This window comes from Lissotriton helveticus, chromosome 8 (genome assembly GCF_964261635.1).
Source record: "Lissotriton helveticus chromosome 8, aLisHel1.1, whole genome shotgun sequence".
NCBI classification, from domain to species: Eukaryota; Metazoa; Chordata; class Amphibia; order Caudata; family Salamandridae; genus Lissotriton; species Lissotriton helveticus.
The window spans coordinates 793,162,348-793,178,888 of record NC_136069.1 but is presented as its reverse complement, the minus strand read 5'-3'; the positions used below and the strand labels follow the sequence as shown (position 1 = coordinate 793,178,888).

The window sequence follows — 16,541 nt, the reverse complement described above, 5'->3', positions numbered from 1 at the left end:
ATTCGTAACTCCTAAAATATGCCATTTAGCCTCCATCTGGACCTCCGTCCCAATCACCACGGATATTATGGTAGGTAGGTTAAACCAGTATGCCCGGATCCTGGCGCAGTCCCATAGGATGTGGAAAAAGGAGCCCTCCTCCCCACAGCCACGCAGACAGAACCTAGAATCAGCATACCCAATACGATGTAATGTTGTGTGGGGAGTGTAAGAGCGGTGCAGGATGCACAGTTGGACCAATCTAAACCGTGCTCGGATTGCTACTTCTCTGGGGCTCTGCAACACCTCCCGCCAGTCATCCTCCTCTAACAACCAGACATCAGATTCCCATATTTCCCGGATCGGTTCCAGGGGATCAGGGATGTTGTTGATGAGCTTCTTGTAAGCGAGGGAGATGGCCTTATCTATCATTGGGTCCAGCAGCAGTCTGTCTTCCAGCGGGGCATATTCTGGTAGCTGATCGCCCCTCTGGATATGCTGCAGGACCGCGTGTCGGACTTGCTGATAGTGTAGGAACTCCCCTCCCCCATCTAGAATTCCTCCTGTAAAGCAGTGAACTCTAGCACATCTCCTCTTTTCCAGAGGTCTCCTAGCACGTCAATACCTATCAGACTCCACCTGCCGAGGCCCTTCAGTTTTGCCACTTCGGGAAGATAGTCCCCGACCCATAACGGCGTCTGAGCCGTGAGTTTCGCCTCCCAACCCAGCTGCTTTGACGCCTTCCTGCAAGCTCCAACCACAGTAGCCGTCTGGGGCAACGGGGGCAAGCTACGTCTACCCTTCTGATAGAGCGCGTCCAGGTATGTACCACTCCCCAACAACATGCGGTCTACTCTGTAGGATGGTTCTTCCATCGGGCGAACACCCACCCATTAAAATTCACCAACTGAGCCGCCCAGTAGTAAAGTCGAATATCAGGGACAGCCAGCCCCCCCTCGTATACCCCTCTCTGGAGCTTCCTCAACGCGATTCTAGGGCAACCACCTCCCCAAAGCAGTGTACGGATCTCCGAATCTATCACCCTGAAAATCTTCTCTGGGACTGGGAAGGGGGCACTCTGCAATACATATAGGAGGCGGGGAAGGGCCATCATTTTAAAGAGGATGGCTCGTCCCATCAGAGAGAGTGGGAGAGTCCTTCCATGTGCCACATCGCCATGCAGGCGTTCCAACTGAGTCTGAATATTCAAACGTGTGAACTGCGTCTCTGATGTCGTGATCCAGATGCCCATATATCGAAAAGTTTATTTCCAGACCAGCTCTGCGCAGACCTCACCCAGATCCTGGGGAGGCCCTGACAGCCAATGCCCCAGAGATTTACCCCAGTTGATACGGTATCCGTAATGATCCCCGAACAACCGGAGGAGTAACATCAGGCGTGGAATTGAGATCGCTGGCTCCTGTACATAAAGTAACACGTCATCTGCGTATAATGAGATACGCTCCTCCCAGCCGCCCCCTAAGTCAATTTCTCGCACTATGGGATCAGCTATTTAGTCTCTTTAAAGCATGTATAAAGAAGACCATCTCAAGCTTATGGGGGACATCAAGGGAGACATAAAAAAGATGAAAAAACATTAATCATGGCTTGGAATAATCTTCATTCTTTATTATGCTAAGTCCTTCATGTCTTCATCCTAGTTCAATTGAAGCCAATTGGAATTTGATTCAGCACTCAGGTTTGTTAAAAGGTATGTTTGAAATTTTCACTTTGTTTTAATGCTTTCCGTGGTGCGTAGGTAGGTAACCCTACTGAGCAATAGGGTAGTGAGAAACATGTATTGCATGTGGTTCCTGTACCTCAAGAATCACCCCTGCCTCGCACTCCTTTCAATTTTCCTTAATCAGTAACACGAAGTCGTTTAAATGATTTCATTCCTTTTTATTTTCAAATTTTCTTATTTTTTATATATTCATGATTTCTTCCTTTTGTAATATTGTCATCATATTACATATTGATCATGTTTGACTTCCCAATGCATTTCAAGCAATACTGCCCTTCCTCAGGGGATTATCTTTATCTGCAAGGTCAACATAATGAGTATTAAGCGACTGGAATATCATTTTGATACTTATGCTGTGTTACAAAAAACCTAAACAACAAACAGTAAACAATACATTTTTCACAATCTTATATCCATAACCATGAAACCAACGTTGGTGTAGGTGTCTGAAACTTTTAAGTGGTTTGTGACCTTATCACCCGTTTAAGAATACGAAGAAGGCCGACTGACCTTGATTTGATGTTCGGTAGCTTTCTGCACGAAATAAACGTCGAAATCACGACCTAGTAAAGTAAAGTGCCCGACCGTTACTAATGTTGGTAAGATGTCAACACAAATGGTTTCGATAGAAATATTGTCCGGCGGCGTTTTACCTGAGGGACTCTGGGTCTCTCATCTCAATCTCCGTTCAGCGGCGTTTTTCGGTTTCCGATCATGTGACCGGACGTCGCTTAATACGCATCGTGAAACGCATAAACATAGTTGACGGACTGTTCATGTGACCGAACGTCGCTTTGATTCAAAGCGACGTTCGGTCACATGAACAGTCCGTCAACTATGTTTATGCGTTTCACGATGCGTATTAAGCGACGTCCGGTCACATGATCGGTTTCATGGTTATGGATATAAGATTGTGAAAAATGTATTGTTTACTGTTATATAAAAAATAAGAAAATTTGAAAATAAAAAGGAATGAAATCATTTAAACGACTTTGTGTTACTGATTAAGGAAAATTGAAAGGAGTGCGAGGCAGGGGTGATTCTTGAGGTACAGGAACCACATGCAATACATGTTCATCCTAGTTCAAACATATGTGTCCCACACTCAGATATTGGCCTTTTAATCCCTAGATATCCAGTCTCTAAAAGACATATATATGTATCCAATAAGACTAAACCATGTAAAATATATTTTTGTTACATATATTTTTTGTTGCCAGTAGGTAGTTATAGTTGCGATGTAGTTTCCATAGGAAAAGCGTTTCTTTCATTTGCCAATAACGTTGGCGTCGTTTGACGAATCCTCGCGAAATTTTCCAAACTAGTTTGCCATTCTCTTCAGTTGCTATCTTGGAAAATTCCGGGTGATCCGTCAAGCCGGGGCCGAGAAAAAGGGGGTCCTAAAACGCGCTTTCCCCATGATAATTTCTATAGGAAACTTAGACATGGCTAAAGCCCGAACTGCTGAACAGATTTACACCAAATTTGTCAGAAAGATAGCTGTTGGTTCAGATGCACCCTTTTTGTTAAATGTGCAAATCCGTTCAGTTATTGCAGTTATTTAAAGATTTTTCAGATATACAACTGGGGATGCGAAGGGTTCTCAACCTTTAGTGATCTCATGCTGAGATCTGATTGGCTGCCAATACTTCAAACCAGGAGTGTTGGCAGCCTTCATGTGACTCGGTTGACCCAAGTCACAGAAAAATATGTAAAAGAAAAGGGGGCAGGGTAAAAACACCGTGACCACTTAGTGTTAGGAAACAAGTGTATTCTAAGGGCCAGAGACTAACATTACTGCATATAGTGCGAGGTGTCTCCCTCTTGAGGGGTAATTTGGAGATGGTCCCTAATGCACGTAAGAAGCCGTCTCTCTCGCAATACATTGCTTGGCTTACTTCCTGACTCGCCGTGACCACGCCCCCTTCCTTTCCTGCATTTCCTGTTATCGCTTCTAGCGTTCTTCAGCTCCGAGCAGCTTGTTCCTGAAAACTTCCCTGAGCAAGCCTTCTTGCGCCGGTAAGTGCTTGCGCGTTCCGCTCCTCGTACCCTCTCCAGAGCCGGACAACAACCCTTATTGTTCTGGACCAGTGCGTTGTTGTTCCGCTCGTTTTTCCACCCACTTGAGCCGGACGACTAGCCTGGTTGTCATTCTGTTTATTTTTTACAAGTGTCTCGCTGTTCCGCTCCTATTACCCCCACGGGAGCCGGACGGCAGACTTTCAGTGGCCTCCTTTAGCCGGTGCGTCGCGGTTACGCTCCTCCTGCACGTGGAGCCGGACTGCACGCCGGGTTTTCCTTTTTGCTGTTTTCCTCCCCGCAAATGGTCGTTCCTCTCCGTTACTCCTCTACCGGCGCCGGACGACATTCCTGGCATTGCTTTTCCCTCGTAAGTGCGTGGCTGTTCCACCCTCTCTCTACCCCCGGGGCCGGACGGCACATCTTACCTTCCGCAGCCTTTTAAGAGCGAGTTAGTCCCGCTACCTGTGGTTCGTGGAGCCTAATTAGAACGCTATTGCCCCTATCGTAGAGTGTTCTCTGCTTTTCTGAAACCTAACTTTATCATTCCAGTTTCTGTCTAACATTGCTGTTACCCTTCTCACTTGTGTTTATCACCTACTGATCCCCAGACTATTCCTGAGTGAGTGTTTGAATGAGAGTGATCCAGCTTGTAGCCTCCTCACTTTTAACCCTTGTGCTACCTGAAGAAATCCTCTTCCCGATCTGCATTAAGGGCTATTATCCTATGAGAGGCTGGTGAAGATTTTCAAGACATCCCGAGATCATATTTTGGTGAGTGGTGCACTGAACTTTATTATGCATTAATGTTTGTAGGTCTCATTGCATTGTGAAGTCAAGATTCTAGTAGACTGCCTTTTTTAATTATAGCGCTCATCATCTCTGATCATCCTCACTGCAGAAATTCCAGTTACACCAAATGGGGAAGAGTGGTGGTCACTCTATGGTTTATTCCCCACACTTTTAAGAAACAATTATCTGTGAGTACGTGCTACTAGTCCTCCAGGTGTTGTTTGCTGGAAGTGTGGGGACCTTCATCTTCACTTCCATGGAATTCAGCTCTAACCCGACACTTAGGCCTCTTGGAGGGTCTCTATAGCGACCCTGCGGTGTCCCAAAAAGAATTTTTTTAAAACATTGTTGGAGGGTACGCGGATTTGGGCGAAAACATTTTCAAGAAATGAAGTGCGGACTTCAACATTTCAGTCATTATCGCCCCCCGGGTGGACCAGGTCCCGGGGGCATTATGGAAATAAAGGAGGGGGGCGCTCGAACTCCCCCTGCTGGGGCTTAATATGCCCCGAAGACCACCACCTCCCCAGGGCTTCTTTACTAATTATTGCCAGGGAGGCCCGTAAGGCCTCCCCCGCTGCCTCGGTGACCACCACCTTCCCAGGGCTTATTTGTTTTAACATGGGGTGGTCCTCCCGGACCACGAAGCCCTGGGGACCATCACCCCCCGGGGCTTAATCTGTAAATATTGCAGGATGGCTGCGCAGACCCCCTCGCAGCCCCACGGACCACCACCAACCCGGGGCGAAATTAAGAAAGGGGGGTCATACTCCCTCCTGGAGCCAATAGTGGCCCTGGGGACCGCCAGCCTCAAGGAATGGCTCTTGTTATGTCCCGGGATGCCCACGCCCGGGACATAGCTGTTTGCTATGGCTTGGTGGGAGCTTTAGTGCTGCTGCCAAGCCACTGCAAACTGTGCTCTGCTTTGAGGAAGGGAGAGCATTTTGCCCTTACTTGCTCAAAGCAGAGCACAATTACTTTTACACACAGGTAGCTGCACATCAGCAGCTCTCTATGTGTAAAAGCAATGCAGGTTCCCGCAGGAGGTGGGGAGCTGGCAGGGAACATGAGGGGTTTGAGGTCCCCAACATTTTTAAGTGGGTACACTGGGTGGGACCAGGGCCCCTATACTAGAGGCTGGGCCCGGGGGGATGGACCCAGGAGGAGGGCCATTCGCCCCCCCTCTCTTTGCAAATTATAAATGGGGGATGTGGTCCTCAGGCCAATATGGGCCTGGGGGGGGGGGCAGGGCAGCCCCCACTCTTATATTTAAAAATGGCCTAGCCCCAGAGGATGGGATCCCCGGGGCCACAATTAGACTAGGAAAGGGGCCCCCCTCCCCTGAAGGAAAACAAGAAATAACCATCCAGTCGCCGGAGGCCCGCCCCTTTCCTCCAATACTCTGCAAATGCAGCTCCTGGGGCACTAATCATCAATGAAGTTCCCTTGGCTGCAGAGGGTCATTGTGGCCAACAGGCACTCCTGTTACCTCCAGTAAGTCCCACACAGCAGAATTGCTGAGAGGTCTTCAGAGGCCATGCCTCCTTTCTCCACCACTCTGCAAAAGCACTTACTTTCGCACTGCTGGTTGGGGGATGAAGATCCCTTGGATACAGAGCCCTCCTGTTACCTCCAGCAAGTCCCATAGAGCGTGACTGGTGAGAGTACTTTGGAGGCCTGCCTTCTTTCTCCACCACTCTGCAAACGCGCCTACTTTTGAATTGCTAGTTGGGGGGAAGGACTACTTGGATGCTGAGGGTCCATGGGGCCAACAAGCCCTCCTGTTACTTCCAGTAAGTCCCACACAGTGGAATTTCTGAGAGGTCTTCAGAGGCTATGCCCCCTTTCTCTACCACTCTGCAAAAGTCCGCTTGGATGCTGTAGATTCTTGGGGGACCAGAAGCCCTCCTGTTACATCCAGTAAGTCCAACACCACAGGATTGCTGGGAGCTAGTCTGAGGGCTCATCCCTTTCTCCACCACTCTGCAAACGTGACTACTAGTTAAAAAAACATAAAACTCACTGAAAGAAACAAAGGTTACAGGGACATTATAGTTAGGCTCAGATGTTACTCGTACAAGACCAGTGAAATTCAGCAGTTCTAGTTACCTGAGCTAACTATAACTTACGCCCACGCAATGCACTGCTTTTGACCTCACATATTACATCACTCATGACATGGTCAGTGGCATCACTGATGACATCTCAAATGACATCACTGACGGCATCATCCATAGAACCACTCACACCCCATACATCCTCTTGTATGCCCATTCACACACGCACAACCACTCACATACCCATTGACAGATCCATACTTGTACTCACACACCCTCTCACTCCTCCATAGAGGCACTCACACACCCACTGACTCACTCGTACAGCCACTCATGCAACCATTCAATCACTCATACAGACACTCATACAACCAGTCACTCACCTGTACAGCCAGTCACATAACCACACACTGACCCATACAACTACTCACACACTCACTTATTTACCTAGTCACTGACACACCCACTCGCTCACCCATACAGCCTCTCAACACAACCACTCACCCATAGAAGCACTTACACACTCACTCACACACCTACACAACCACTTACCTACCTATTCACAAATCCATACAAGCAGTCACACATCTGCTCACTCACCCATATAGCCATTCACACAAAAACTCACTCTCCAATACAGTCTATCACTCACCAACTCACTTAACCAAACTCCCACTCAAACAGCCACTAACTCACCTATACAGCCAATAACACACCCAGTCACTCACTCATACAGCCATGCAGACACCCACTCATTCACAGTCACTTACACATCCTCTTACCCACCCATAGAGCCACTCACACTGCCATTCACTCACCGATACACCACAACAACTACAGTGGCTAGATTTCAAACAATCACAGAAACCCTGTGATGTAACCAAGACTACATCTGGCCCACATTCCTTCAGCCAGACCTGAGCTGCGCAGATCTCAATAAACTATTGACATATACATTATAACACATCCCCATGCCTTCCCAAAACACCCCTATAACATGCTAGAAAACATGACCCCAAGGAAACTAAACAAAAACCCACACTGACCCCAACACAAACACATCAACAAAGCTCGCTCCCCAGACTACAGACACCAAAACACAAAGGGCATAACACCTGCTAGCTCATCAGCCAACTGGCAGAGTAGTTCACCCACAAAAGCATTTCCTCAAATAGCAGGGTGGTCTTACCCTCGACGGCCTGGTAATTGGCAATCCAACATCACCACACCCTGCACCCACTTTAACACAATCACTGTTGACCCCTTCCCTCTGAAACTCTGTCAATCATGAGCAACCAACCCAAACACTTGTGTTCCCTTCCCTGAGAAACATGAAAGGCGCCATCCTTCTTATATAACACACTCTTCTCAGGTTCCATGTTTGACCATTCTCTAACCTGACCCAATTACCCCGCATTTGCAATGCAATAGGTCTCGCATTTACGCGAGTTTGAGCTATTAGCATTGAAAATGACAATGCCTTTTATTTATGTTTTGGTTTTCAAAAGATAAAAGAAAGGCATTGTCATTTCCAATGCCAATAGCTTAAACTCGCGTAAATGCGAGACCTACTGCATTGCAAATGCTTGTTTCCTTTTGCATTAATTGGCGACGTGACGATAAAATACCGATTTAAATCTAGACACCTCAGCTATTTCAAAAAGATTCAGTTTGCCACATGTTGCATGACACACAGATAAGGGCACACGCTCACTTCCTTAAAGTGCAAAGAATTTCAAGTAACTAAAATAGACGGCTGTGTTAACAAAGTTAAGGGGTCTGGTGAAAGATAAATGTGCCTCCTTAAAACAAAAAAGCTCTATGCCAATTTGTAGATTCTATGAAGATGCTGCTGGAGTTCTTGCAAAAACAGGACAAGTGCTTGAAACTTTCAAACTAAATATTCTATGCCCCTCTCGGTAACGAAGGGCACATTTCCATCTGTGGCTGACAGGCCTTTCATCCATCATAAATCGATGAAATTAAAATGACTCTATTAAAAATAATTAATCAGTTACTTCTGTGCAAAAATAAGTTTTTTGTGGCACGCAGAGTATAAATAATAAAAGTGGTTATAGTACAGCTTGAAGTCAGCTTTTGAAGCTAGCTGACAATTGAATATGTGATCAGATATTTTTATTTAATTCATAATATGTATGATATAAATCAAAAGCACACTTGTAGTGACGTAATGTGAAAGCTTCCAGTGCTTTATAGTGCCGCTTTTTGGTGTATTTTATCGGTGCTTTCCAGAGGCAACATTGCTCGGTACAATATGAACATACTGCATAAGAGAAGCAGAGTTGGCTCTGCGTGTTGTACGCTGCCACTGACATGCAAACCAAAGTGGAATCCTGGTAAAGACAGCTCGGCCTTCCATCTTCCTTAGGTCGGTAAATTGAATACCATCACGTTCAACAGTAGTACTACCTGTTATTTATATAATTCGACAGTAGTACTACCTGTTATTTATATAGTCGAGAGACCACAAAAGCGTGGTAGGAAGGGCTTTGTAAAAATAATATGCTAGACCTACGGCACTGGAATGCCTGCCGCCATTGTCCGGGCTGCTTACTGAAGGCACGACGTGCTTTGCTTACATTCAAACACGTCGTGCCTGCAGTAACAGAAAGTCAATAAAGTAAATAGTGCTCAAAGACCAAAATGAAGGGGATGTTGTACAGCTGCAGGAGCACTGTCTGAACAGAGGAGAGGCAGCGCCATGTGTGTGCTGTGGGGTGCGACATTTCTGTCCCCTGCTCTTGCTGGCTGTTATCAGAGAGGCACCGTGTACACAAACACAGCGTGGTGAAACTAAACATGTCTGCCCTAGAAATATTTCCCTCCAATAAACGACTCTGTGCTGTTTGCTGGGATCCCAAATAATATTTGCCTGCAACCTACACTGTGCCGTACCGCTCTTTCACTGCTAAACCACAATATGTTGTTTTTTAAACCCTTAGTCATGTGAAGAAATGGAAAGCTTTTATCGTGAGCTAGTTCATGCCGCAGAGCAGGGGCACTCTAGCAGAAAGCTTGGTTACATTTCAGGTGAAGCACTCTGAGGCTTTTTGCTGGGTGTGGCGAGCTGTGCAGACGGAGCCTTCCGTGGCAGTTTGTGAGGGCAGCGCACATGCAGGTGAAAAGTTCTCCGAGCACCGCCCTGTCCAGTGTGACTCCATAACTTGAGGGCACCAGGGGTAGTCCCCGCAGAGGCATCAGCTGCCTGTGCTCTGGCCGAGCCTGGAAGTGGGCCAAGCTTCTGTGTGAAGAAACGGCTGTTCCTGTGAGTGCTAAATGAGAAGTGCTTTTGTCTAAGTGGTGAAAATTTAAGGACAGCGGATTGCAGGCGGGGGGAGGAGAAGTGCAAAATACCAAAGACAACGGAGTGGAAGCGGGGGAGGGGGCTGCGATGCACGTCCTCACCTTTTTAAACTGTTCGTGAAGCTCCCGATAGATAGGAACAAAGCAAACCCGACTTGCGTACCGTGAAGGATTGAAAGCGGCAACGCCTGCATGCCAAGTGTCCTGCTGAATTCCACTGTAGTGTAGCGGAGCTTGTCTGAGGTATCCGTGGAAGGCTCACACAGTGCGCGGGCGGAGGGTGTGTGTGCAAATTTACAAAAGGCACAGACCCCTTTGCAGCAAGCGTGCACGTATGCATGCACATCTCCTGTCCGCGCGAGGGAGGGAAAGTGAAAGCGTGCCATGCGCCTGCTGTGTTGAAACGCTGCAAGCCGTACGCGCACATCGCCTGTCCGGACGCGTGCACATGCCCTGTCCGGGAAGGCACCCCAAACAAAGACAGGGAGGGAACCAAACATGCTTCCCTCCCAATAGAAAGCACGAATTTGGCAGGCACGCCACTAGGAAGCGTGGTGGAGCTTCCACCCTGGCTTCACAAGCTAAAGAGACGACAATAGATCACCCCAGGAGCGAGCAGCGCATGCGCTGCATCGCTAGGTGAGACCTAAAAATGTTGTGGCCGCCATTATAGGGTAAAGGCGCTTGGTCCCCGTGTCCTCAGTAGTTAAAAAAAAAAAAACATAAAGTGGCAGGTTAGGGACACCCTAACCCCCTGGCACTGATGGGGAAGAACCAGAAGGACCAAAAAACACAAAATGTGCACCGCGGGTATGGTGGTACTCTTGCAGGACCCAGCATAGCTCTCACGTAAAGTAACACAATACTCCAGCGTGATATTTTCTGCAGGCCTGTACACACCTTACTAGATAAAGTTTGCATGGTCCAGCTTTACCAAGAATGTGACACTTCATCACGAGATCATGGGAGTATTTCAGTCCTGCAAAAATGGTTTAAAAAAAGAATATACTTGTGGGAGGGGAGCCTGGGGAGTTTGGCGCCTGTGGGGGGTTGGGCACTTCTCTGCAGCCAACTCCACGCTGTATACAGCCAAAGGACATGCACAGTGAGGATTGGGTGCCGGCGGGTCGTAGGTCACAGACCAGGCCCGCGGCTGGCAATGAGCAGCAGAGTGCTGAGGGCTTACAGGGAGTTGACAGCAGGCTAGTCCCTTCAGCCACCAATACACTGCCAAATGAACAAAGGCTGTGCATGGTGGAGGATTGGCTACCTGTCTGGTATTAGCCAGAGATGACCCCCTGTGGCCAAACCCATGCTGCCCACAGCCGAAGGACGTGCACAGCAGGCAACCGGCAGGCTGTTAAGAGCAGGCTGGCCACAGGCACGGTGACCAACGCTAGGCCATGAACGGCCTTTGAGGTGTCATGAGTGGTCATCAAAGATGTCATTTAACGTGTCATGAGTGATGTAATACGTGAGGTCGTACGCAGCGCCTGGGATGGTAAGCTCAGTGAACTATAACTGGTGAATGCAAGCATTTTTTTGGTTTTCAAACATTAGTTTTTGTGTTATTTCAACACTTAACTATAATATCAATTTAAGCTTTACATGAGGACTATGAGATGTAATGGTACTCCTGATGTATTTCCTTTCAGTGTGCTAGATGGGATGTAATGACTCCAGAGTACTTCCCAGCAATGCACAGCATAGATTTTTGCAAATTACTACTAAATGCAAAGCAGTTCCCCAGAGGAAGTCTCACATGCCTGGACAAATCCATCTAAAACATATAGTTTGATGGAAAATAATAGAAGCCCTTTCCCTGCCAAAGAATGGTAAAACAATATTAATTTATTAAAACAGCTTTTGAAAGAAAACTAAATTCCGAACCCCTATTGAGAATCATAGTCAGGGAACTTAGTTTTAATATCACAGTGGGAAAAAAAGAAAAGCAACAAAGGTAGAGAAAGGCAGGTAAGGGGAAGGATGAAGAGGATGATTTTAGGTAGGTAAGATAGCCCCACAAAAGGAGATAAAGTGTGGAAAAAAGAGGAGCATGGAGAGGAGTAATAATAAATTATAAAAACTGGTGAAGCACAGAACAGAAGGGGGCGTCAGGTAGAAGGAAAGATGATGAATGGAAGGAGCATGGGAGAAAACACTGGATTGATAAAACATAGGCAGGAAGGTTAAAACCTGGAACAGCAATTTGAAAAAAATCTTGACAATCGTGTCTCTCAACGCCATTTAAATATTATAGAAATCATGTAACAAGGAATTTAAAAAAGCCATTTCATAAATTGGCTTCTATCAAGTGTTAATGCCACTAATTGTGAAAAGTTACATTAAACACTTTTGAAATGGTTTCTCGAAATTGGTATTCTATGAATTTGGGTTTCTATTAAATGCCATACAACTGTAAACGGTATTATGTGTGGTATGGCACCTTGTGCAATGTCCACCTGCTAGAAGGTGGGGTTTTAAACGTGGTGAGCAAGTCTGAACACATTAAGATGGAATAATATGTTCACTCAGGAGGAAAGAGGCTCATAGACGCAAAAAGGCACAGGAGGCATTAGAAGGATGGTACGTAATCAGAATCACAACACTAAGAGATGTTACAGGTCATGAGCGTGTGCAATACTTTGCAGATACATGAAAGTAGTCTGACCTCTACAAAACTTGGTTTGGTTTGGTAAAGGTATTTACAACTACTTAATGCTTTGGAGCACTGAAGGAGGGATACTGAGTAGCTCACAGAGTATAGCCTGCTAGAAGAATGGATCATTGTTGAAAGACAGAAAAACAAATAAGCATCCAAGAGATACAAGACCCTGGAAGTGAACACATCAGACAGTTTTAATTAGCTCAGGGAACAGTGGGAAGCAAATGTCAGTGGTTTAGCTGAGGGACTTTGGTGGGAGGCTCGTATAGTAAGATACTGGTAATCTATTCTATATGCTATGAGGTGGTGGAGTTGCAAGTGTGGCAAAACAATAATTCCTGTGAGCATTGGAAAACACAGCATTTAGGTTAATCATGAAGATATATATCACTATGGGGATGGTGGTCTATCCATTGCCAGACAAATAAGCTTGAAGAAAGACATTTCCAGCAAACAGTTTGGAACTGTAAGGTAATACGAAGATGTTTTAGGGAATGGAAGGAAATAATATATGGTAAGAGGGATTGGAGTTGCAGGTGTGGCCTAAGCAAGCACTCTTGAGATCACTGGAGGACATAGCACTGACGTGAATTATTAAGATACTAATCGCCATGCGGCTGGGGGTTGATCCATTTATAGGTTTCGCCTGCACAGCGCTCGTGAAATTTATTGTATTTAATATAAATCTCAAAAGGAGCTTTCATCCTGCCCTTGCCTTTCACTGGTTCTTGTGCTTGCCACTTACTTTCCCTCTGTTTCTATTGGCTGTAGCATACTATTTCCTGTTGTTCCTCGTGTCTTTCTCTTATCAGTATCCTGTGGCCCAAGTACTGAGTTCATCCGCTTGTGGAACTTCATTTTTTAGGTTTCCCTGACACAGAGCTTGTTTTAAATCTATACCTGCACTTCATACCAGTGCGTGTGTTCCATCAGTGCTCCCTATCACCTCCCCCCACTATTGTTTAACACGTTTAACCACCCCTCTTCAGTTGTACGTTCAGTTTTTTTAATGTTATCTTACAGAACACAAAGACCACCAAATGTATTTGGAGTGCTTTACATGAGCACCCGTCCTGTACCTTTTTTAATGGACTGCAACAGCTGGAGACAAAAGTGCTTGCCAAAATCATGGTCGAATTAGTTATACTTTTTGAGTATTTTTACAGTGTTTTTATTGAACAATGAAATTATAGTAGCTCATCCCTGTATGTATACAAGTGGATATGGGAATTTCTGGTGCTTTCGATTATTAGAGGTAACCCTTCATTGCTTTCTCGATGGCATAAATACAATACTATTAGACTTTACGGCTACTGCATGAACGTGTAAAGCAAATACTGGTCCAACCTGGCGGCTCAGTTTGCTGATATTTTAGAGGCACCTGAATCAGTTCAGTCCTTCAACTGCGGCTGAGTCACAAGTCACGTTGTGTCATATAATGTCAGGGGTATCTTCACACTCAAATCATATGACTCCGGTACCCTGAAACCGGCACTTGAGCAGATAGAGAGCCTCTTGGGCACTGTCCTATGTGCTCAGGACAGGGTGAAAGTGTAAATCATTTTCTTTTTGTCTGGGCACTGTCCTATGTCTCAAGAAAGAAAATTTGGACCCCGCCTGCCCAGCCAACTACAGACCCATCTCTCTGTTGCCATTCCCTATTAAGATTCTTGAGAAATGGGCCACAAAACATCTCTCCAACTTTCTTGAGGTTAACAACTGTTTGGATGTGGCCCAGTTTGGCTTCAGACCAGCGCATGGGACTGAGGCAGCCTTGGTGACCGTTCTTGATGACCTGCGAACGCGGGCCGACCAGGGTCGGGCGGCCTTTTTAGTGCTGCTCGACATGTCGGCCGCGTTCGACACGGTCAGCCATACAATATTGATCAGGAGACTGGCGGAGGCGGGAGTATCGGGGCTGGCCCTTGAATGGCTGAAGTCATATCTCGATCACAGACATCAGCAAGTGGCCATCCCACCCTTTAAATCAAACATCAGAAGGGTTGGTCAGGGCGTACCTCAAGGGTCAGCCATTAGCCCCATTCTTTTTAATCTCTACCTCCGCCCCCTGATCATGTTGATCAAATCTTTTGGCATCACGGTCACCAATTACGCTGACGACACCCAGCTCATCTTTTCCCTTGAGGGTAAGGATGGAATGTCCCAGGAGGCCTTTCATCGCTGTATGAACACCACGGCTGAATGGCTGGGTAATAACTCCCTGCAGTTCAACAGCGCAAAAACTGAGGTGCTGCACTGCTCCCTGGACCGCATCCCCAGACCACTTCCGCCAGATTTTTGGCCTTCAGATTTTCAGGGCGCTAGCTCGCCCGTAGAGTCAGTCCGTAATTTGGGGGTAGTGTTCAGCACTAACCTGCAGCTTGATGCCTCAGTGAACCGTACAGTGTCTACCTGTATGGCACTGCTCTGCTCGCTGCGTAAGATTTTGCCCCTGCTCCCGCCTCAGGTAAGACCAGAGGTAGTGCGGAGCATAATCTTAAGTCGTATTGACTACTGCAACGCACTACTCCTGGGAGCTCCGGCTAATTTAGTCGGAAAATTACAGCGGGTGCAGAATTTCGCCGCCAAACTGGCCCTCTCACGCCGCCGCTTGGATTCCTCTACTAAGGCACTTAGGGACCTCCACTGGTTGCCAGTCTCCCAGCGGATTGATTTTAAAGCACTATGCCTGGTGTTCAGGGCCCTACATGAGCAGGGTCCGCCCCCTTTGCGGGACCTCTTTTCCTGGTACACCCCGCCTAGACTGCTACGTTCAGCCTCTTCCCACCTGGTGGTTGTACCTAAGATCTTGAGGTCTCGGACGGGCGGTCGGTCCTTTAGATTTGCGGCTGCAAGATTGTGGAACTCCCTTCCTTTGGGTTTGAGAGGCTTGGAAGATCTTAATTCCTTTAAAAAAACTTTGAAGACTCACCTGTTTCCCAGGGCAATGTAATTGTGTAATGTATGTGTAAATGTCAGGACAGTCTAAGCGCCAGGATGCCCGTTGGGTGACAGATTTCGCGCTATACAAGAATACCTATACATACATACATACATACATGTGCTCAGGACAGGGTGAACGTGTAAATCATTTTCTTTTTGTCTGGGCACTGTCCTATGTGCTCAGGACAGGGTGAAAGTGTAAATCATTTTCTTTTTGTCTGGGCACTGTCCTATGTGCTCAGGACCGGGTGAAAGTGTAAATCATTTTCTTTTTGGTTCACTATAACGTGGGGTAAGGGTGGGTCTGGGCACTGTCCTATGTGCTTAGGACAGGGTGAAAGTGTAAATCATTTTCTTTTTGTCTGCCAGCTGTATGTTGCCCCAAGATTAAAGTGGTTAAGTCAAGTTTGTAGAAGCTTGGGAACACGTTCAGCAGCAACTGCCAGTAGGATATTAAAGACAGATCTGTCGCCCGTGATTGTAATTGGAGTAGCAAAATACTTAGGCTGGGCTTGGATCTTAAGAGCAAGGTTCATTAACTCGATCTAGGCTTTCGCCTAAAAATCATAGGCTCTCCATTGACTGTGGGTAAATGTGTAACTACTTATTGTGCCCGAATTTACTATGATTATTTAACTAAGGATCTATTGTAAATTTTTAAATAACTTTCAAATGAAGTTCTGTATAAATGATTTAATATGGTCTTAGAGTGTTCTTAATACTACCTTAAATTATTTTTATAAACAACACATGTATTTTAGCCATTATAAATTGTGTGCATGTCTTTTATGATGTAATAATCGAATAAAGACTTCTTTGAATTGAAAAAAAAAATAGTAGCTCATCCCTGTATGTATACAAGTGGATATGGGAATTTCTGGTGCTTTCGATTATTAGAGGTAACCCTTCATTGCTTTCTCGATGGCATAAATACAATACTATTAGACTTTACGGCTACTGCATGAACGTGTAAAGCAGATACTGGTCCAACCTGGCGGCTCAGTTTGCTGATATTTTA

General features: G+C 46.2%; 1 protein-coding gene across 1 annotated transcript in view; it reads right to left on the bottom strand.

Moving 5' to 3' along the window:
- DHRSX (dehydrogenase/reductase X-linked) overlaps positions 1 to 16,541 on the bottom strand; it is a 984,710-nt gene that overhangs the window by 889,201 nt on the left and 78,968 nt on the right. The window lies entirely within an intron of this gene.